Source organism: Rhinopithecus roxellana, chromosome 22 (genome assembly GCF_007565055.1).
Source record: "Rhinopithecus roxellana isolate Shanxi Qingling chromosome 22, ASM756505v1, whole genome shotgun sequence".
Taxonomy (NCBI): domain Eukaryota; kingdom Metazoa; phylum Chordata; class Mammalia; order Primates; family Cercopithecidae; genus Rhinopithecus; species Rhinopithecus roxellana.
In genome coordinates this window covers 3,974,434-3,997,685 of record NC_044570.1, presented here as the reverse complement: position 1 = coordinate 3,997,685, position 23,252 = coordinate 3,974,434, and the positions used below count along the sequence as shown (strand labels likewise).

Genomic DNA, 23,252 nt, shown 5'->3' with positions numbered 1-23,252 from the left:
TATCCTTTCAGTCTCACGTTATGGCTAGATCCCTGTTAAAGAAAACAGTTGGGGCAGAGGCAAGATTTTCAACAGTGGAGTGTGAAAGGAGACTACCAATGTGTAGCATCCCTTTATCCTAAACCTTGTGAGGATGGCAGCCAATCTATTGGATTTTATCTGACACTGGCCCAGAGCTTTGTTTTTCTTGAGAAATTAAAAAAAAAAAAAAGAGGATAAGCTGCAGATATGAATATAAATACAGGACAAACTACAGCTATAAATGTTAATAGTTTGCAAGTGCACTCCTACTCACCTTTTTTTTTTTTTTTTTTTTTTTTTATGGAATCTCTCTCAGTCACTTAGGCTGGAATATATTGGCATGATCTTGGTTAACTGCAAGCTCCTCTGGGTTTTATGCCATTCTGCCTTAGCCTACCGAGCAGCTGGGACTACAAGTGCCCACCATCACACTGGGTAATTTTTGTATTTTTTGTAGATACGGGATTTCACCATGTTAGCCAAGGTGATCTCCTCATGATGTACCCGCATTGTTCTCCCAAAATACTGCAATTATAGGCATGAGCCACTGTGTCCTGCCCCATTGACCTTTTTAATTAAATCCTCTCCAAGTCCATGAACTGAAAACAAACATTGAGTCCCCCAATGCACTACAATGTATCAGTCTCTCATTTTGAGGTGTCAAACAGATTTTTTTAATCTCAAGAAAATTAAAAGGTAGGAATACAAAAGGTTTTAAAAAGTCATCTTCTGGCAGAGTAGAGTCAGTTGCCCACCTTGAGGAAGAGTCTTATATTTTTATAGATTCAGAAGAAGGAAAATGTGCTAACTAGTGTTCAAGAAAGCGCTACTCATTTTTTCTGGGACTTTGCACCTGGAACTATTAACAGCTGAAGTTATGACTCAGCTTGGCTCAGGAATTTGGCCCTGAGCCACATGAGAGTTAAAGTAAAAGCATGGCCTGGGATATTGGACTGGGACCAGAGGGTAAAAGGATAATTTACAGAAACTTGGAATGGATTCTAAAACATGTTTAGTAATACCATAAGCACTTTTTAATATACTGGAGTCCAATATGTACATGTTCAGAAAAAGAGAGAAGCTATTTCTTGGAATCCCTTTAGTTACACAAAGATATAACATTTTAATGTGGGGTCTTTTTTCTTTTTTATAATCTGAGTAGTTGTGAGCGTGTCTTAAGCAAACACACCAAAAGAAGTTGGGCTTTTTTAGCGAAAAATTATTTGCCTGGGCCACATGATTGTGCAGGATTGTAAATTTGTATCCGCAACCTGATTTTTCAGACTGTTTCTCTGTTTGTCACATTTTACCAATAATTCATCACAACTATGTCACTTTTCTTTGTCAATACTATTGAAGAGCCAGATAGTTTCTGAGGGTGAGAAGGCACATTGTTTGAAGTTTCCTATGTGCGAGACTTGCTTGCAATGTGAAACAACCCAAATCTTTGTGGATATTGTAAAATTGTCCATGGCTTCTTGGCAGTCATATCAGAAAACCCCACAGTAAACAACTCCTAAACGTCACAGTAACATTCTCCCTGGAAAAAATCAAAACCAAATTTTGTTGTCCCAGATTTTCTCATCTTCTTAATCTAGAGACTCGTTTAGTCACTTTATCATCAGATTTTCCATTGTTAATATCCAACCCTCCAAGTTCATTACTAGCCCTGTAGGAAATGCCCAGTGAATGAGGTGCCAGTAAAGTGCAAGTTTCCTTTTCATTACAGTACCTTAAAGAAATAAATAGGACCTGGAGAAGTTTCTGATACATCAATACATACATAGAGCCTTTCTAATTCTCACTCGTGTTTTTGGTCTTACATTAGAAGGTGTTGTGTTATTCCTAAGCCACAACATTACTGCTTCTGAAAAATAGCCCTTCGGGCAACAGAAAGATGTTGCACCAAACCACATTTCTTAATATAGCCTGTCATAATAAATAAAAAACAGTCAAAGAGAGAAAGAGTGAAGAAAAGACAAGATTCTGATTTCCAGTAGCAAAAGAAACAAAGCTCTTTGAAAACCCTAATTTAAGCCACACTGATCCCAGAGATAATTAGAAAGACAGAAAGAAAAATGAAAGCAGGACTTCGGCCTTTAAAAGAGCCCAGATCTGAACCTTTTCTAAGCCAGCGCTGTGACAATATATTTGTATCTCTGCAGTTTCTGTCATTTCTACTTTCCTGGATGCCACTGCATTCTTCCATGCCTGCAGAAGGGAAAGCTTGTGGTATGCCCAATTCACCTAAATATGTGCAGGAAGCTGTCACCTGCACCCATAGTTTGAGCTGAGTACAGTCTGCCTGCGAGGTGGGTGTGTAAATTTAGACCAGCAGGCTCAAGAGAAACTTGTGGAAATGTGCCATCATATACAGAGTTTCTTGGCTGGCGAAGCATCACCCTAGAGATCTTATGACAAAGGTGACATTCATCACCAGTGGCCAGTGGATTATTGAATTATGCCTATGAAACATAGCCTCCATAAAATCCAACAGAACATGATTCAGAGTCTCCAGGTAACTGAAGAAGTAGAGTGTTCCAGAAAATTTGGGCACATAAAAACAGACACTGACAATTTTTAATGACATGCAGAGTGTAGGAGTCTTTTCTTCGTTTTGAAAGAAGTTTTGTCCTTTAGTAATGTGTCCATATTTTTAACTTATTAACTACAACATACTCTAAAGTAACCTAAATCTGCACATTACAAACATTAGAACATGGATATTTTCACCAAAATTATTCTATAGTTCACTACTAGGGTGTAACAAGTATTACTTTGGAGAGGTAAAGTTTTCTTCTGTTAACTGGGCAAGAACTAGACATTTATAAAAGAAAAGAAAATCAAGTTATATCTCATCAAAATTCTAATCATGTGTTGAATTTAGGAGAATGATCGTCAGTGAGTTTGTGTCAGAAATATTCTAAAGGAAAAGTCTTTTAATTTATAATTCTGTGTCTCTGAAGTATTTCTGCCACTATAACGTCAAGCACACCATCACTGAGAGTTCTGTGTCTTTTTTTGTGGGAGGGAAACTGAGGCTGCCTCGTAACCCAGTAGACTCTGTATTGTAGTATATCAAAATAAGAAAAATAAAAATCATTACAGAATTCTCTCATCCACATCTAATAAAACACAATTATGGTCTGAAATATAGTAGTAGCCATCGATACAATTAAGAGCTTGCAGGAACAGTCTAGTATCCACCAATCTGCTTTATATTTGGACTTACCTGTGCATAAAATAATCACACTTGGGCAAAAAATGTTTTATTAATTATTTTAAAGACATAGTGCTTTAAAATGCTATGAGAATTTAAATACATACCTTGGACATTTCCAATTCTCTTTCCAAGATTTCACTACAGAGGAAAATGTTTTGCAGTATGAAGACAGAGTAGGGCATCTTGCAACTCATGATGTATTTCGTTTAGCTTAGTTCTTGTTTCCTGTGGAGATTGACTGACAATGAAAACTCATCAATCTTATATTCAACCTACTTTAACATGGATTTTATCCCTTGGGTTGAGCCCCAGATCTTCCTCACCACCTCACACTCTCTTCATTGGCCTGTTTCAGCTCCATCTTAGTATCACAGTGAACAAGGGTCTCACATTCTTCCAGCACAACTAGGTTATATGAGGCAAGTTCCTTAATTTGATCAATAACCTCTTGGGAAAAAGTTCCAGTCAAAAACACCTGAGAGACCAGGCTTTTGGCACACACCTCCAGTGCTGTCACTTTGGGCCCAGTCATTAACATTTCGTTGGCAGATGCGTCACCCATCATTTTCAGAAATGTACCAGTAGAACAGCCATCTGGACTGTCCAAAACTCGTATAAGGGCTTTGGAACAATCATTTTCTTTAGCTCACACAAGATCACAAAGGGGCAGTATGGATTCACCTAGTCCGATGGCAGGGCCATGGACTGACACAACAACAGACTTTTTAAATTGAATAACAGTATTCATAACGTTCTTGAAGGTGTCCACCATTTCAAGCCTTGCTCACTTTCTGTCATTCCTTAAATGTTTCACAAAGTACCCAAAATCAAGACCGCAACATAAGACACTTCCAACTGCACTGAACCGCACAAGTTTGCTGTCATCTGCAGCAGCCCTATGCAGAGCATTAAGCCTTTCTTTAATTGCTTCTGCATTCAGTGCGTTTTTTTTCTGTCGATCTAGTTGATAGCAATATCTGGGTGAATTCATCCTCTTTCTTCACTACAATGTCTCTGTATGTGCTGGCACTTTGTGTCAGCTTGATGGAAAAGTATATCTTCTTGAAAAAAGATTGTGCTCTGTCGTCATCCGTAACATTTGTTGGGATTCCTTTCCCTCTTGGAACTGATATGTGTGTGTCTGTTGTTGCAATGACTGCTAATGGGTCTATTAATATCACTATAGCTTTTTGGGTCGCTGAGCCTGTGTCCATGGAAGCAGTAACTGAGCCAGATATCTGAGACATTAGTGGGTGTATCAGGGTCCTGTTCTCTATTCCAATGTGTTCTGCACTGGGACCTGACAAAGGGTCCCTGACAGGTTTCCCTTCTGTCACATTGAAGTCCACCATGTCCTGCTGAGCTACCATAATAGGGTCCACTTTCTCAAGTACCTGAAAGCCACTCAGTTTTCTTGTTGCAAACAAGTGTCTTGACAGTTGAATTTACTAGATCTACATTCTTTGTGTGTGGGAGAAGTGAATCTGCCTTTCTCTTGACGTTCTTACTGGCAGCAAATAACACACTGGGTTTGGATCTGTGGTGTTTGACGTCACTAGTGTTCTAGGAAAGCTCTTAGAATAGTTCACGTTGGTAGATCTGGAAGTTCTTCTTCTGGTATTGTTTGAAAACGTTCTACTTGTTCTGGTACATGCCAGTTTTTTTCTGTTTTTCTATCTGTCGTCTATTAAAATCATTTATACATTTTTCACATCTCCTGAGGTGCTGCTCTGGCTCCCAAGTGTCATCCTGTTTGTCACAACCTTTCCATGAAACAAATAGATTATGTTCTCATTTTTGTCTTTTCTTTTGTCAACAATAGTTTCAACCTCAAGCTCCTGGCAAGATATGAGGAAAGACTCAAGATTAGAGCAGTTGCTGTGCCATCTTTGTTTCAGTTGTGTCTCCACATAGCTTCCAGTGATTCACCAGGTTCTGCGTATGGATGAGCCACTTCTACTCCATCACCACTTGTTTATGAAAATTATGTGAAATAGCAGCTATGCTATGTTCCTTAGGCTCTCCAACCTTAGTCTCCAGGGGGACACCTTGGACTTTGTCTCATGGTGCATGATAGCTAGCTCAGTATCCTCCTGTTAGAATAGCTAAGTCCACAGCTCCTACTGTCTGGTGTAGTACAGAAAGCTTTCTTCCTGCCTGATACTCTTTTGTGTTTCTGTGTTTAATTGTGGTTGCGATGATGATTATATTGAACATTATAATGTTATACCATTTTTAATGTTACACTAGCTTACATTCAGTAACATAAAAGTCCTTATTTCTGTGTAAATTAACTCCATTATTTCACTTACTATGTTCTCAAAATTATGCGTTGTATGTCAAAAACATGAATTAGTGTTTTTTTAATTAAATATATTATTGTTTTAACTTATTTTGAGAACAAATTATGGAGGTGCACATTGTTAATTTTTCATCATTTATATTTTTCATGCATTTGTCTTTACCTTAATCTTTGCTTATCCATAATACTTTTGAGTGTGTGTTCATTCTACCCTAAAGTACTACATAAAATATTTATTAAAGTGTAGTCTACTGGGGAAAGGTGTCCATTTTTATCTGGGAATGTCACAATTTGTCCTTCACATTTGATGAACAATTTGTTTGATCTTAATATTTAGGTTTGAAAGCTTTTTTCCTGACTTCACTTGGAATATATTTGCCTACAGCTTTCTACTATCTTAGTTTTTGGATAAGAAATCCACTGGTTATTCAGTGGTTATTCAGATAAGAAATCTACTGGTTATTTTTGAGGGTCCCTTTTGCATGACTAGCTGATTCCCTTGTTTCCTTTGAAAATCCTCAAAATTCTCTTTGTGTATGTTTTAGACAGTTTAATTATCAGGTAAGTTTGAGTTTGCTTCTTTGAGTTTCTGTTATTTGGCATTTGTTGTTCTTTATTATTATTTTGTTCAATAGTCTCCTTGATTATATGTCTCTCACTTTGAAAGCCCCAAATGCATAAGTATGGCTGCTTCATGGTGTCTCTCAGATTTCTAGGCTGTGTAAAGCTACCTTGAACCTTTCCAGCCTGTGTTGATGACCACTATGTGTTTTACTGCCCCCAAGGGTACGTATCACAGATTGTCACTTTGTCTCACAAGGCTGATGCATCCCAGATTTCAATTCCTGGACTTCACTCATTGCAGTCTCATTAGTGCACCATAATGTAGCAATCTCTAATTGTGAGGCACACAGAGCTCTTTGTATCATGGTCAAGAAAATTAAGGAGATGGATGCAAATCGTTTGAAGGAAAATTATAAAAATCAAAGTACAAATGTCTTCACTGTGGAGGTGGAATACGAGTGGTTTACCTACTCTGAGACTGAGGCTTACAGTTTCTTAAGACAGAGAATTAAAGAAATGTACTTAGTGGTCGTGGAGTAAGCATTTTTTTGGGTTGGTCCTGAGCCTTGGACTTAGATTAATCTGGAAATGAAGTGAAGATTTATAGAAGCTACTAAGCTCAACATTGCAACTTGGCCCTGGACCAAGAAGGAGCTGACATGTCAGCTTGACCTGAGACCTTGGCCAAGGACCAATCACAGGCTGAAGTTTTGTCTCATTACCTCAATAATTAAGGAGGTTGGATGATGCAAATTTCAAGTAGGAATAAAAGGTTAATAAGCAAAAGAAGAAAACTCTCCACAGCAAAGAGGGGATTTGCGAGGGGTCCAACTATAAAGCTGGGTCATTACTTTTCATGAACTGGAAAGAATGAAATGTTCCAAGGTGTCTGTGAGCTGCCTTGAAGAAAGCACTACTTCAGCTAGATTCAGAACCTGGCCTGGGAAAAATGAGAGACGAAAGTAAAAGCTTTATCTGGCTCGCTGGGCTGGGGTAAAGCAGAAGCTGAAGGGATAATTCATAAACGCCTTTCTTGCATTCAAAGCATGTCCAAAATAGAAAAGAAAATTATTTCATAAGAGACCACTGGAGCCTACTGGGTATCACGCCCACAATGGGAGGAGTGTGTATTTTCTTGAAGTCTGCTTATTATGTGAATGACAGAGGCACTTATTCTGTTGGCCTTGTTCTCTTATCTCTGTAGGTATGATTATGTTTTAGGAAAAAATGGCAAAAACATTTTCATGTTCTCCCTTGTTTTCTTATTAGTATAGCTGTGGTTACACCTTCAGGATATCCTCCTATTCAAGTTTTTTTAATCAGTGTCTGCAGCCTGAGTTTTCAGGCTGTTCCTCTGTATAAAAATGTTAATCAAGAACCACTTCTGGATTCCTCATTGTTTTTTCTCTCACATTTTCATGAAGGTAATTTTGTGTATTTTGTAGATCAAATGAAGATTGTGTTAAGGGCTTTTCTGTAGAGTTTTCCACTTCGGATATGGAATCAAGCTTCACTTTGGAGTACATTTGAAATTTTTATATTAGTCATGTTCAATCTGTACTTTCTTCTTTTAAAATAAAGGTTTCTAATAGAGGAATATATTGTTTTAATTCTTAGAATTGAACATTTGAACTCTCTAGTACAAGGTGTCTCTTTTTCGTAGCTGTAAGGTTGTAAAAGATGTTTGGCATGTCGGCTTTCTGCCATAGAACTCCAAAAATCTTTGCAATCTCCCAATGCTGTCTTTTTATATGATAATGATGATTTAGAGCTACATGCTGGGGTTTGTCAGTGAAAACACAAAGGCATTATTTGAGGATAGGGACTCTAGGGTTCACTCTGCATCATTCCAAAATGACACAGGTGCTGCAAGTAATGGCAGCAGCCCATTTAGAGAGGCTGCTTCAAAGATACCAGGTGCAATGAGGGAGGTGAAGCCAGGGCTGTGCACTCTGTGAAACTGCTGGAAACTGAGAAAAGGCAGAAACCACACTCACACCCAAGTTCAGTGAACAGGAGCCGCACTTACTCAGGAGCAGTGGCAGCTGCCCCATCACAGATGCAGACTCAGGCATCCCTCAGCTTTCTGAGAGCCTGGGAAGCCATTTTTCTAATAATGACCCCGAAGTGACTGTTCCCATTCGCCTCTCCCAGCTCCCATGCCCACTATGACATTGTACAAATGTGTCATCATCCACAGAGATTCTGGTCTTATATATAGTAGAAGACATATATAGAATTTAGATTTTCCTAAAACAGTTTATTGCTCACCAGTCTGCTTTTATATTTGGGCTCTCCAGCACAACTCGATTACATGAGACAGAGTCCTTCATTTGCATCATAACCTATGGGATGAAACTTGCAAAGAAACCTTAGAGACCAGACCTGTGACACATGCCTCCTCTCCTGTCAGCTTTCACCCAGCAACTAACATTTCATTTTCAGACGCTTCACCAATCTGCTTGGGAAATGTAACCATAGAGCAGCCATCTGAACTCTATCCAAAAGTCATGTAAGGGATTTGAAACCAAGACTTTTCATTAGGTCACATGAAAGCACAATGAGACAGTGTGAATATACCTATTCCAAAGGATGTGCCACTGACTGGTAAAACAAAAGGCTTTTTAAATTGACTGAAAATATTCACGAAGTTCTTGGTGGTGTCCAACATTTCAAGGCTTGTTCTGTTTCTGTCATTTCTTAAGTCCTTCACAAAGTACCACAATAAAGACCACAGCAAAAGACACTTCCTACTGCACTGAATATCATGAGATGGCTGTCATCCACAGCAGCCCTATTCAGAGCATTCACCATTTCTTAATTGCTTCTGAATTCAGAGCATTTTTTTGCTGTTGATCAAGTTGATAGCAATATCTGGGTGAATCCGTCCTTTTTCCCCACTACAACATCTCTGTTTGTGGTGCCACTTTCTGTTAGCCTTATGGTGAAGTATATCCTCTTGATAAAAGGCTGGACTCTGTCATCATCAGTAACATTTCTCTGCCCAACTTTCACTCTTGGAACTAACGTATATCAGCCTACCACAGAAACTCCAAACCCAATGAAAGACCTTCCTTTTTCATATTCTACTTTTCTAGAACCACTTCGGGTTCCAAAATCTGTACTACTCAAGGTTCTGTCACAGGGACAGTATTTTATCAGAGTCTATTAGGTATTAAATTACACCATTACGACATCAGAGAGTAGGTTCTCAGCAAATTGAAGAACAACAAGGGCCAGTCTCTGACCCCAAACTGAACAACTTGGGGTCCAATATGTCAGGGCACAGAGCAGTTAGCACAGAGTGTGGCTAAACCCATCTCACCTAATCACATTTTTCTGCCTGTTTTATATTCTCTGGAAGTGAATAGATTGTGCCACCAGATTAAGGGTGCTTCTGCCTTCTTCAGCCCACTGACCCAACTGTTACTCTCTTTTAGGCAACACTCACACTGACACATGCCAAACTAATACTCTGTATCTCTCAAGGCAGTTAAGCTGACACTCGGTATTACCCATTAGAGGCCTGTGGCGATAAATTTTCTGATCCCCACTAAGGCTCCACATTGAAGCTGGTGACAGCCTGATGTCTGGGTCCTAGGCTAATGGTCAAGAATGGAAACCAATTGTGCTTTTCTGAAAGGCACCCGTTGTTGCCAAATAATCCATTCATCAAGAACTTTCTTTCCTTTGAAGCACTTCATATTCCTGGACTCAATGAGATTTGAGGACTTTTCAGACAACCAGCTGTGGAGAGGAGCTCCCCACTCAAAGGCCATCTCTCTGCTGCGAGCTGAGGAGACGTCAGGACTATCAGCAGTGGGCTGGAGCTACCGACCACAGACTCTGTTGAAAACTGGGGAGATAACGGGTTGAAAAGAAAGAGAGAAGAGATACCAACATGAGGATCTTTTCTTTCTGAAGGTTTAGCTGATGTTGGGGCCTCTAGGTGTGAAGGGGACCTACCCAATCCAGGGTTTTCTCTCTGCAGAGAGTTTAACATCTCATAGGATGATTAGCTCGATGGAGAAGATACCAAGTCCAGGATTTCTTTCCTACTGAGAGTTCGACACCAACCCTTGACAGCTTGCCTGTAGAGGAGCTGCCCACTGTAAACTCATCTGTCTGCTGTGAGCTGGACACTCATCAGAACATCCAGCCTGTGGAGTGGAGCTACCCAATGGGGATCTCATTTGAGTTCTGCCCCTCAGTAAATCTTATCTATATGTTTGTCACTCTCCACTTGTCCGCCTACTGGAATGTTCCTGGATGGAGAACAGCTATTTGAGAATCACTGAATGTTGGAGCTGAAAGAACTGTGACACCCACAGGGATAAAAAGTTGTCTGTTGCCCACCACACTGTGAAAGCAAAATTAAGAGGACAGCTGTGGTCCTTCAGGGTGCACAGTCCTAGGGTCTCTGAAAGCCAGGGCTGTGATACCCTCTTTAGGGTTTTGCTATTTCTGGCATCCCCAAACTTCTGGGAACCAGTGCATTCCCCAGTATCAGCTGTGGAAGTTGCTTCCAGTATGTCTGGTTCAGTTGCTACCATGAATCCTGGTGTTGAGCTACTTGTAGCACTAGCTATAGACTGTGTAAAAAATCTAATAAACAGAGTAGGCTCATTGATTGTAATATATGGCACAGACAAAGCAATAACTAGTGAGAAACTTACATTATAAAGCCACTTCTATTCATTAATATTCATTTAGTTTGGTTTGAAATATTTTTTTTTCTTTTCTTTCTTTTTTTCATTTAGAAAAAAAAGTTACTCATGATTTTTTTCCTTTGTTTTTGGACAACTAGCCCAAAATTTTGTAGCCATCAGGTATGTAATTAGAAGAGTTTTTGTGAGAGAATTGAAATTTTTTTAAGAAGATGCATTTATTTACTGCTATCCTGTTGTTGGTTTTGGCAGCTTAACACAGTGAGTTTTTAATCATATGTGAAAAAAAATACTGAAATATTACATTAACAGGAGCCAAATTGAATGCTATAAAAGTTAGTATTTAAAATGCATACATTAAAAAGAATTTCATAAGCCTGAAATTGAAGTGACTTCATGTCACTTTAGTTAATCACTTAAGTTTGTTTTTAGCTACATAACTTGAAGTTCAATGTGCTCTCATTCATGCAATCCACCTCTAAGGTGGATTGATGTGTTAAGTGGTATTCAGTATTACACTAAGTAAAGAAGAATTTATACTTCTGCCATGATTTTAAACACACCATCTCACTGACCTCATCTCACACAACTCTGAGTACAGACAAAGCCATTATCATTCTTTACTGAGGAAAGAAAGCAGATATTGATGTGAAGGTTATAGTTTTTATGAGTCAGAACAATGTCAATTAAAACTGGGAAATCTTTAATGTTTTGTTTATATAAAGTTCTAATGGCAGTCAATTGAATACACTCATTTTAAATGCAGAAGTTTTTAATGAGTAAACCCATAATGATTAAAGCTAAGCCTGCAATTAACACATGAAAATTTAATACTATACTATATTCTATAACTATTTTAAGGAAAGTGTTTTTTCTCAGCTTGTTATCTCAGCTTGTGAAACACTTACTGAGTGGGAATTTCTGCCCCTCTTGGACCCCAGTCAACGAAAAGATTTGTGGGGCTCAAAGACACTGGTGCTGCTTCTCAAATACATTCTGTGATTCAGCAGCTGTGCCTGCTCCCTGTCATCAGTAACAGTATTTCTACCACGGAAAACACAAGTTGTGACAAAGATGATTTTCGTGGGGCTGGGAAAAGAGGGTTTTCATCCTCCAGACCTAAGAACGGTATATCCATTGACAACTTGAAGGGTGCCCAGACAATCCCAGAGACACTCAATGTCAGGCTACTAAAAGCAGTTGGGAGAAAGGCTGCACCCTGTAAAGTCTCATCAGAGGAACTGCACAAGACCATGGAAACCCACCTCTTGCATCAGCATGACCTGGATATGAGACATTAAGTTAAAGAAGATCATCCTGGAGTCTTAAATTTTTCATGCCTCATTGGATTTGAGATGTACTTAGGGCCAGTAACCCCTTTATTGCGGACATTTTCTCATATTTGCAACATCTGTATTTTCCCAATTACACTACTCACCTGTATCTGGGAAGTAACTAACTTGCTTTATATTTTGCAGGTTCATATGCAGAAATAACTTGTGTTGTCTCAGAGAAACTATCAGACTATGAACTATTGAGTTATTGCTTGAACGAGCTAAGACACTGAAGTACTATTGGAAAAGCATGACTGGTTTTGAAATGTGAGGATTTGAGATTTTAGAGGGGCCAGGGTTGGAATGATATGATTTGACTCTGGCCCCACTCAAATTTTATCTTGAATTTTCACATGTGGTGGTGGTGGGATGAGATAGGGAGTAATGACTATGGGAGCAGGTGTCTTGTTTTTCTGCGTGTGTTGTTCTTGTGACAGTGAATAAGTCTCATTACATCTGATGGCTTTAAACATCAGCGTTTCCCTGCACAAGCTCTCTCTTTGCTTGCTGCCAACTCTGTAAGCTATGACTTGCTCCTCTTTGCCTTACCTGACACATAAATCTTTAAGTCAATAAAACCCTCTTCCTCTTATAAATTGCCCAGTCTAGCATGTATCTTTGTAAGTGCATGAAAATGGACTAAAATAGTAGAAATATGAGATTAATTAGTACAGCTCTGCAACTTTAGTTTCACAGTCAAGTTAAGAAGTAAGTAAATTGCAAATGTGTGTAGGTCTCTGAAAATGTATATGAAACACTTTTTAGTTCAATAACACTATCTTAATGTATTTCAATATAAGCAATGCTGAAAGAGCTATGAAGTCAGGTTATTGTAATGTATTCTACACTTTTACAGTCAGTACTAACTTAAGACTACAGTCATTTCACTTTTTCTTTTAAGAGACAAACTCTATAATGCTCTAGCCAGAATGAATTCAGTGGTGCCATTGTCGCTAACTACTGGACTCATGTCATCCTGCTTCCTCAATCTCCCAATTAGCTGCCTCTAGACCACAAGCCCTCTAGACCAAGCCCAGTAGGCTCAACTGATAACTTATTATATTTTCATTTTTTCATAGAGACAGAATCTTGCTGTGTTACTCATTCTGGCCTCAAATTCTAGGACTACAGTGATACATCCAACTTGGCCTCATAAAGTGCTACCACCTTATGGTAGCACTTTAGGATGCTGGGCTACCGCATCCTTCTAATTTTTACAAACTTTTTGTTAGGACAGTGTTTCAGTATTTTGCCAAACTGCGTTCCAAATTCCTGGCCTCAAGTGTTCTTTTTCCCTTGGCCTTCCTAATTATTGGAATTATCAAAATGAGAAACAAAATCTGGTGTAAAAAATGATTCAGGTTTTCAATTATACGGTAAGATTTTCATTAGAATAGATCAAGTTTAACGCTGAATGATAAGATAGAATAATAAAAAAATTAATGGAGTAGGAGCTAACTTTTAAATAATAAATGCATAGTTAGGTTAAAGAATTGTATGTTTCACAAGAATTTTCACACAATTACTGCCAAGATGTTTTTTGTATATTTAGAAACTTAAATAATATTTTTCCAATGAAGAAAGTATAAAGCAATATAACAGACAACCAAACCAGCCAGACACCGTGACTCATGCCTATGATCCCAGTGCTCTGGGAGGCTGACGAAGGTGATCATGAGGTCAGGAGGTGGAGATCATCCTGGCTAACATGGCAAAACTCCATGTCTACCAAAAATACTACAACAACAACAACAACAAAAAGCCAGGCCTGACAGCAAGCACCTGTATTCCAAGGTATTGAGGAGGCTGAGACAGGAGACTAGCATGGAACTTGGAGGTAGAGCTGGCAGTGAGCCGAGATCACACCACTTCACTCCAGCCTGGGGGACAGAGAAAGACTCGGTCTCAAAAATTAAAATATCAGTAAATAACAAGTGCTGGAGAGGATATGGAGAAAGAGGAATACTTTTAGATTGTTGGTGGGACTGTAAACTAGTTCACATTGTGGAAAGCAGTGTGGCAATTCCTCAAGGATCTAGAATAAGAAATACCATTAGACACAGTCATCCCACTACTGGGGACATACCCAAAGGATTGTAAGTCCTGCTGCTGCACCATTCACAATAACAAAGACTTGGAATCAACCCAAATATCCATCAGTGACAGACTGGATTAAGAAAATGGGGCACATATACAATATATAATACTGTGTAGCCATAAAAAAGGATGAGTTTGCGTCCTTTGTAGGACATGGATGCAGCTTGAAGCCATCATTCTCAGCAAACTACCGCAATAGCAGAAAACCAAATAGCAGCATGCTCTCACTCATAGGTGGGAATTGAACAATTAGGTCACTTGGACACGGGAAGGGAAACATTACACACCGGGTCCTATAGTGGGGATGGGGAGGGGGCAGGGATAGCATTAGGAGATATACCTAGTTCAAATGATGAGTTAATGGGTGCAGCACACCAACATGGCTCATGTATACATATGTAACAAACCTGCACCTTGTGCACATGTACCCTAGAACTTAAAGCATAATATTGAAAAAAAAAAAAAAAAAAAAAAAAAAAGACAACCAAACCAATTGTAAGTACACTACGAATGAAATCCAAAGCCATTTCCCTGTCACTGGCAGGAACACAATTTTTTTTTGATGTAAATTCCAGTGGTAATCAGGAATATAAAGGCAATTTGTATACTAATCACAGTAAGTTATTTTCTTCAGGCAGAAAAGTAATTCTCCTCTTCAAATAGAAATTACATATGCAATCAAAAACATTTTCTTTTCAAGTTCTTAATAAAGTATATGTTAGTTAAGATTAAATCTTTGTGATTATCTCATCACTTCACTAACTCATATTTCAAACTACATGAATAAAAAATAATAATATAATAAATAAATGCTCTTCCATATTTCCGTATATTAAAAACCAATATTCTAAGGTGGAGATATCATACATATTGTACCTTGAAATAACTAAACCGAAAAGGCAACACATTCATATAAATTAGAGCTAATGATTTTACAAAAAAAAAGGAAGAAGACTGAAGAAAGAGGTTTAACACATTTGATAGCTTGTAAGAAAAAATCCTACAAGCCAAACAGAAATTACTTGTCATAAGAAGCAAATGTAAATGCTTACACTAGGTAGGTTTGCATTTTGAGAAATCTGTGTTTGCAGAATCTGTGGGTGTAAAAGGTCACTTAATTCTTGTAAATTAGAAAACATTACTGATGCTGACACTGATGCTTCTGTGGTCCCGTATAGCCACTACTGTCTGACTGTGTTACTGCTCTGATGTTTTCTTTTATACTATTAAGCAGAGTTTAGTGTGGGTAAATTGAAGATATATGATAAACAATAATTACAGGAGCTGATATTTATAGCACTTAAAGAAGAGTCGATAGACTAAAAGATATTAGTAAGTTTAATTCTCACATTTTTATTATTATTGTCTTTGTGACACAGAGTTTCGCACCCTTCCCTAAGCTGTAGTGAAATGGCAGGGTTTCTGCTCACTGTAAACTATGTCTCCCAGATTCAAGGAATTCAAATGCCACAATCTCCCCAGTAGCTAATTTTGCAGGCATCTGGCACAAGGCCTGGTTATTTTTTTTATTTTTAGTAGAGATGGGGTTTCACCCTTATGACCAGGCCAGTCCCAGTGTCTTATGAAAAATGTTAAGATCTATGTATAGTTAGTTTAAGAGGTGTGTATTAAGAGTGAGAGAAAGGGTGAAAAGAAATTGTTCCAATTCTGAGAGATGTCAATAGCAGACAGTATGATGTTCTAAATAAACCATAATCTAAATGACAGCAAGGTTCACAACAGTACAGACAGCTTGAAGGTGAGAAGTTATGAAGGCCAAGAAAGGCATCCATGCCAGTTAACACACAACATCTTCAAAGATATTTTATCATTCCATCTTCTGAACAAGTTCCAAAGAGACAAAATGGAATGGGTAGGCCGAAAGAATGAAATCTGTTTGTGAAACTATACATGGTTGTTAAAATCTGTTGTAGCCACAAAAGACAAAGCCACTTTTTACTTCAACAGGTATCTATAGTAGAAAACATGTAAAGTTTTCTTCAATCAACTCTTCAATATTCAATCATTAAATTGAAATTTATTTTTCATGAGAGATGAAAACAATCTGTGAGATATTTTATATCCAAAATTAGTCATTTAACAAGAATCATTTTTCTTCAAGTCAGTCACCATGTTTTGTCAACATTATTTTCCTTTAAACCAGTTATCATCTTGACTACCTGTCTGTTACCACTGAAACAGTAAAGAGAAACCAGAAGTCCAATTTGTGGAGGAGCACAACCAATTCTAATGTCTTCTGGTTCTGTTCATTTACATCTTTTTTTTTTTTTTTTTCTGAAAACTGAACAAAGCATACTTTCTATCACATTTTACAGCAATGTGGATTTGTCCCTTTCATTGGATGTACTGTCCCAAAGAACCAAGAAGATTTTGATGCTTGTTAGGGTCCACATTGAAAGTGATAACAGATTTTTCACATTTGTACCGAAAGGGATTATTAACGAAACAGACTATAAACATATATTCTTTGCATTGTTGTTTTGTTTTGTTTTATTTTCCTGTGAAGACAATAGAAAATTGTCTTTCACAAACGTGGTTCCTGGTGCCAATAGTTTGGAAGCAATCACACATAGATGCATGAACACGTAAATTATTGAGTGGAAGATTCAAAGACAGAAATTCATAGTGTTATAAGAGTTAGAACGGCAATCATTAAAAAGTCAGGAAACAACAGGTACTGGAGAGGATGTGGAGAAATAGGAACACTTTTACACTGTTGGTGGGATTATAAACTAGTTCAACCATTATGGAAAACAGTATGGCAATTCCTCAAGGATCTAGAACTAGATGTACCATATGACCCAGCCATCCCATTACTGGGTATGTACCCAAAGGATTATAAATCATGCTGCCATAAAGACACATGCACACACGTATGTTTATTGCAGCACTATTCACAATAGGAAAGACTTGGAATCAACCCAAGTGTCCATTTGTGACAGATTGGATTAAGAAAATGTGGCACATATACACCATGGAATACTATGTAGCCATAAAAAAGAAAGCGTTTGTGTCCCTTGTAGGGACATGGATGCAGCTGGAAACCATCATTCTTAGCAAACTATCACAGGAACAGAAAACCAAACAACACATGTTCTCACTCACAGGTGGGAACTGAACAATGAGATCACTTGGACTCAGGAAAGGGAACATCACACACCTGGGCCTATCATTGGGAGGCTGGAGGGTGGAGGGATTGCATTGGGAGTTATACCTGATGTAGATGACGAGTTGATGGGTGCTGATGAGTTGATGGGTGCAGCACACCAACATGGCACAAGTATACATATGTAACAAACCTGCATGTCATGCACATGTACCCTAGAACTTAAAGTATAATAATAATAAAAAATAAATAAATAAAACAAAAAAAAGAATTTGAATGAACAAGAACAGAAATGTTGACTAGATTTCAGAAAAAAAAAAATTGTTTTGAGTAGATCAAGGAAATGAAATTATCTTGTTGACCAAGGAAAAAGGAGCGTTAATCACCCATAAGGCTATGGAACTGAAATAGGTCAATAAGAATTACATAAACAAGTTACACTTACAAGCCTAGGTTTACAGCTTGGCTATGGAATCTAGAAACTTGTACTGAGAGATATAATGGGCAGTCACTGCATTACAGGTGTACTACAAACATTTAAAAGAAATCCAAGTGATACATTAATACAGGAAAGGGAGCTGCTATGAGTGAAACACAAGGCAGCCCAGAAATCAGAAGATCTTGTGTTCTTTCCACCTCTGAGATATCTAAGAAGTACCTTCTTTTTTTTTTTTTTTTTTTTTTTTTTTTTTTTATTATACTCTAAGTTCTAGGGTACATGTGCATAACGTGCAGGTTTGTTACATATGTATACTTATGCCATGCTGGTGTGCTGCACCCATCAACTCGTCAGCACCCATCAATTCATCATTTATATCATGTATAACTCCCCAATGCAATCCCTCCCTCCTCCCCCCTCCCCCCTCCCCATGATAGACCCCAGTGTGTGATGTTCCCCTTCCCGAGTCCAAGTGATCTCATTGTTCAGTTCCCACCTATGAGTGAGAACATGCGGTGTTTGGTTTTCTCTTCTTGTGATAGTTTGCTAAGAATGATGGTTTCCAGCTGCATCCATGTCCCTACAAAGGACGCAAACTCATCCTTTTTTATGGCTGCATAGTATTCCATGGTGTATATGTGCCACATTTTCTTAATCCAGTCTGTCACAGATGGACATTTGGGTTAAAGTTCATATGGAACCAAAAAAGAGCCCGCATTGCCAAGACAATCCTAAGTCAAAAGGACAAAGCTGGAGGCGTCACGCTACCTGACTTCAAACTATACTACAAGGCTACAGTAACCAAGAAGTACCTTCTTGAAAGAAAAATAAGTTCTTATGAAGTGGTGCAGCTTGTTTTAGGAACTAGAAAGAGCTATATACTAGAGTATATAGTAAAAAGTTGTGTGGCACTGTTTTATTTTCATGCATGCCACAAATTAGGCTTTGATAAAATGAGCATAACAAAGCAAAAAAATCAAGATGCTGTTACCCTTTGTGTGTTTGTGTAAGGGTGGGGCGGGGCAGCGCTTCTCTTCACTGCTAAGGTTGGAGTACAGCAACACAATCACAGCTCAGGAAATGTTTTCACCTCAGTGTCCCAGGTAGCAGGGAATACTGGTGCAGACAATTACACTCAACTGATTTTGTGCATCTTAATAGATATCACCACATTCCTCAGGCTGGTTTTTAACTCCTGAAATCAAGTAATCTTCCTTCCTTGGCTTCCCAAAGTGCTAAGACTACCAGTGTGAAGGAAAGTGCCTGGCCTCATTGAATTTTTCAAATCTAAAGAAGGTCCTAGTGTGGTTGGTGACTTTTGTATGATGCTGAATATCTATATGATTACAAGTTTGAAAATATACATATATATAATATAAATATACACATATATATGCATATGTATACACATACATAAAGTTATACACTGTATATGTATCTAGAAGTATTCCATATATTTTTTTTCTTTCAAGGCTAGACAGGGGTACTTTCTTGTCAGTGATGAAAATGTTCATTTGTTAAGAAAAGATGCTTATTTGATGATGAGTAATGCTGATCTTTGCGATGATGATTATACATAATCTCATGGAAAGCATTACTTTAGAAACGAAAAGACATCATTGATGGAGTAATCTAATTTTGAAAACAATAATGAAGGACCTTTAACTGAACACCAAAAGTCATTGAATAAAACGACATTTTACCTTACCAAGTGGCTGACACTATAGGCTCAAACCACCACACTTGAGTATAATTTTGCATTTTTCGTGGAGAGACATGGTTTTGCCATGTTCCCCAAGCTTATACAATGATTTTTATTATGTGTGATGACAGCACCATAGTCAACTTTTTAAGGAAAAACTTTAGAGATACATTGTAGCATTTATACAAATAAAATAATATCCTTGAGATTTGCTTCATTAGAGAACTGTTAAATCAAGAAAATGGCCATATTTTAATGTTCTGGTTATACAGAGAGTATAAATTTTCTTATAGTAAGAAGTTAATTATGCATTAAGAGATGAAAGTATACATGGCCTGTCTTTGCTGTGACAATTTTAACCCGTTTCTACTGGGATAAGAATAGTAGAAATTACCAGGAAAGACCACTATAATATTGCTATTGTTTAAATATTTAACATCAAATTCATTATGGATTTTAAGATATATTTTAAAATTTTAGTTTGTGTAGAGACGATTTTATAAAAATGAAATGATAACTCACTCATAACTTACCTGAGCTGTTTCCAAAAATTTTCGACACATAGAACTGTAGTCAGAAAGCAGCTAAATCCAAAAGATGATGTGAAGTTTTCTCAGTATAACATAATTGTACTCTTTTCAATCTTCTGTCTTGTTTGATGCTAGTTTGTCTTCAAATTTATGATAATAAGAAAATACATCATCATGAGGATGAACCTTATTCTAGAAGTCGAAAGACAGTGATTCAATCATCTGACTTTAAAAGTATGATAAATGTAGTCAAATGAAATTTATGACAAAACTGAGTTAATAAAATGATATGCAATTGTTCATAGTGTTTTCAAAGAAATTCTTGTTTTTAATGTTTAGCGTTAGTGTTTATTTCACAGGAAGAGTACACAGAAAAGTTATCATTAGAAATAATAAAATAATAACATACATCACAGGTAATAAAAGAGACTATAATCTTGTCAGGTAGACAGGATAAGAAAGAAATCAGTGCTCTTCCATAAATGCCATACAAAAACTAATTTATTTGTTCTCATAGAATTCAGTGTTTTCTTCTCTGTATAATGCATTTTTGCAGTTTATATGATATAATTATGTGATGTATTGAGAATTATTACCATTCAATAACTATGGCTATTAAGAGTAGCTGTTGAAGGATCGAGAGCATACACAGAAGCTCCAAATGTCACAATTTCCTTGTAGCTAGAGAGCAAAATATAGTAGTTTTATGCATATGCAACATGTCTCTATGCTTTGGTTTGCATCTGAGGTTTTTGATACAGAAATAAAAAATATCTGCTTCATGTCCTGACGAAGTTCACCCATAGAAAAAGTAACTAGGCAGACATGTATGCCACAGTGAACGACGGAGATAACCTAAAACACACGCAGTAAAGCACAAAGGTGGGGACTTAATTGGAATGTTCTATTCTGTCTACCTCATTTGCTTCTTGCCAGTACCGTCCTCCATCTCTATCTGTTTTAAGTTCCAAACCCGAGGGGAAAAAACAGGTACAGGATTAGGACTTAAATTCTGGCTTTTGGTCTAGTAGTGGCTTTTAACAAAACCACTACTGGACCTCGAAGCCAAGAATGGACATCCCATAAGGAGACTCTACTAAAAGGAACTCTACCCAGATTATAATGCCTGCATAGTGTGATCTACCAAATCTAGAAAGGCAGAATGAGAAGGAAGAAGAAAGAAGAAGAAGGAGGAGGAGGACGAGGAGGAGGATGAGGAAGCGGAGGAGGAGGAGGAGGAGGAGGAGGAGGAGCAGAAGGAATAGAACTATATATGATAGGTGCTGAGATGCTGTTTGAAAGCCAAATACTTTCTGACTATTGAGGAAAAGAAATGTATAAATTTTAGAACTGTTTACTACAATTAAAATATTCTAATTTATTTCTTTAACATTTATCAATATCTACCCAAAAAGTAAAGGAAGGATAAGCAAATTGACTACAAACATTTTCCAAAATTCAAGTTTTCTATATTCACTTACTTAATTGCTACATCTTTAATATGTGATCTGTCAATAAAGTTTAACATTTTGCTGTCTTATCAACCAAACACTTTTTATTTTCAACCAGGTGATTTTATAACTTTAACAGACTTATTGTAACTGTGAAATGATGTAGATAACAGATCTATGTCACATTACCTGAAAACAATTTTTTTCTTTAACAGAAAAATACCAAATTTGAGAAAAAATACCCAGATGATCCTAAAAAATACACAACTTGCATAACACAGATAAGATAAAAGTTAAAAAACAATGGTATATTTTAAGTACAAGATGAGAACACACTTATTAAAAATAAATAGTTCTTAGTCTTGAAATTCTGAATTGCATTTACCATGTCATGCAAACGTGATGTTATCAATTGTTCTTTGAAAGCAAAGAAAATATAGTAAACATTGTCAAGTAAAATTTCAAGTTATTAGATAGTGAGGACAACAAATGTGCCAGTCATAGTATCTCAGATATTCTAACCATATCATCAAAATGCAGTCCTGACAAAATCTCATGAAAGTACTGAAATGTCAGGAAGAAAAACAGTACCTGCTATCAGAATATTAAAAACAAATAAATAATTAAAAGTTACCTCACACTTTTGTTTCTCCTCTTTGAACAGTCATTGTCTACATCACCACGTGCTGTTTTCAGTTGTTAGAAATACTGTTTCTGATGACTCAGATTATGTAGAGTTGCTTGATCACACAATTTATGTGACTAGCAGTGCCAGCTTCTTTGAGTCCCACAAGTCATTTTTGTGGCCAGAGTCCAGTTGGGGGCAGATATTCCTAGTAACTGACTGTTTCTCAACCTGAGAGAAGAAGAAATATACTTATGCTACAAAAATGATCATTCTGTCCATTATTCTTCTAATCAGGCTGGGAAGGTCATTTTTTCAGGCTAACACAGCAATTTTGAAATAGCACTTTAAACTTTTATATCATCAACAATGTGATCCAATATACAGGTCATTAACTAGAGATACCTTAAGTCAGCATTTTTAACGGCATTGCTTTTGTAACATGTTTCTTTGAAAAAGTTATATGATATGGTAAAGCATTAAATTTTCATGGACTAATATACACTTCACTTTAACCATTGTGAGTTTACTGATTAAAAAACCTTTGTACTTAAAATAAGTGTATTCAAAACACAGTCATCAGAAATTTATATAAATAGAACATTAGCATTTTCTCGGTTTAAATTGAGCACTTCATAAGAAATATTGTTCTGAGACCTAACACGTATAATCTTCACATAAAATCTTTTTTTCTCATTAAATAGTGATGATTGTTTTATATTTATTTAATTGTGAGATAAAGTCACTTAGGGAATGTATTTAAAACACCTGTGAGAACTGGAAATGCTTCTCTATTTTGTGAAACTGAATACAACTTACACATCAATCCATCTTAGATGTGGATGGCACAAATTAGAGCACATTGAACTGTTATGTAGCTGCAAAATACCAGAAATAAACAGATCTCCATATATTGATGGGTGTGTGACTGAGTAAAAACAAGCAACGAAGAAAAGAAGAAGAAGAAGAAGAAGAAGAAGAAGAAGAAGAAGAAGAAGAAGAAGAAGAAGAAGAAGAAGAAGAAGAAGGAAGAAGGAAGAAGGAAGAAGGAAGAAGGAAGAAGGAAGAAGGAAGAAGGAAGAAGGAAGAAGAAGAAGGAGGAGGAGGAGGAGGAGGAGGAGAAGGAGGAGCAGGGGAGGAGGAGAAGGAGGAGATGAAGAAGCAAAGAAG

At 37.3% G+C, this 23,252-nt stretch overlaps 1 pseudogene; it reads right to left on the bottom strand.

Moving 5' to 3' along the window:
- Window positions 1-3,450: 3,450 nt before the first annotated feature.
- LOC104678181 overlaps window positions 3,451-23,252 on the bottom strand; it is a 26,245-nt pseudogene continuing 6,443 nt past the window's right edge.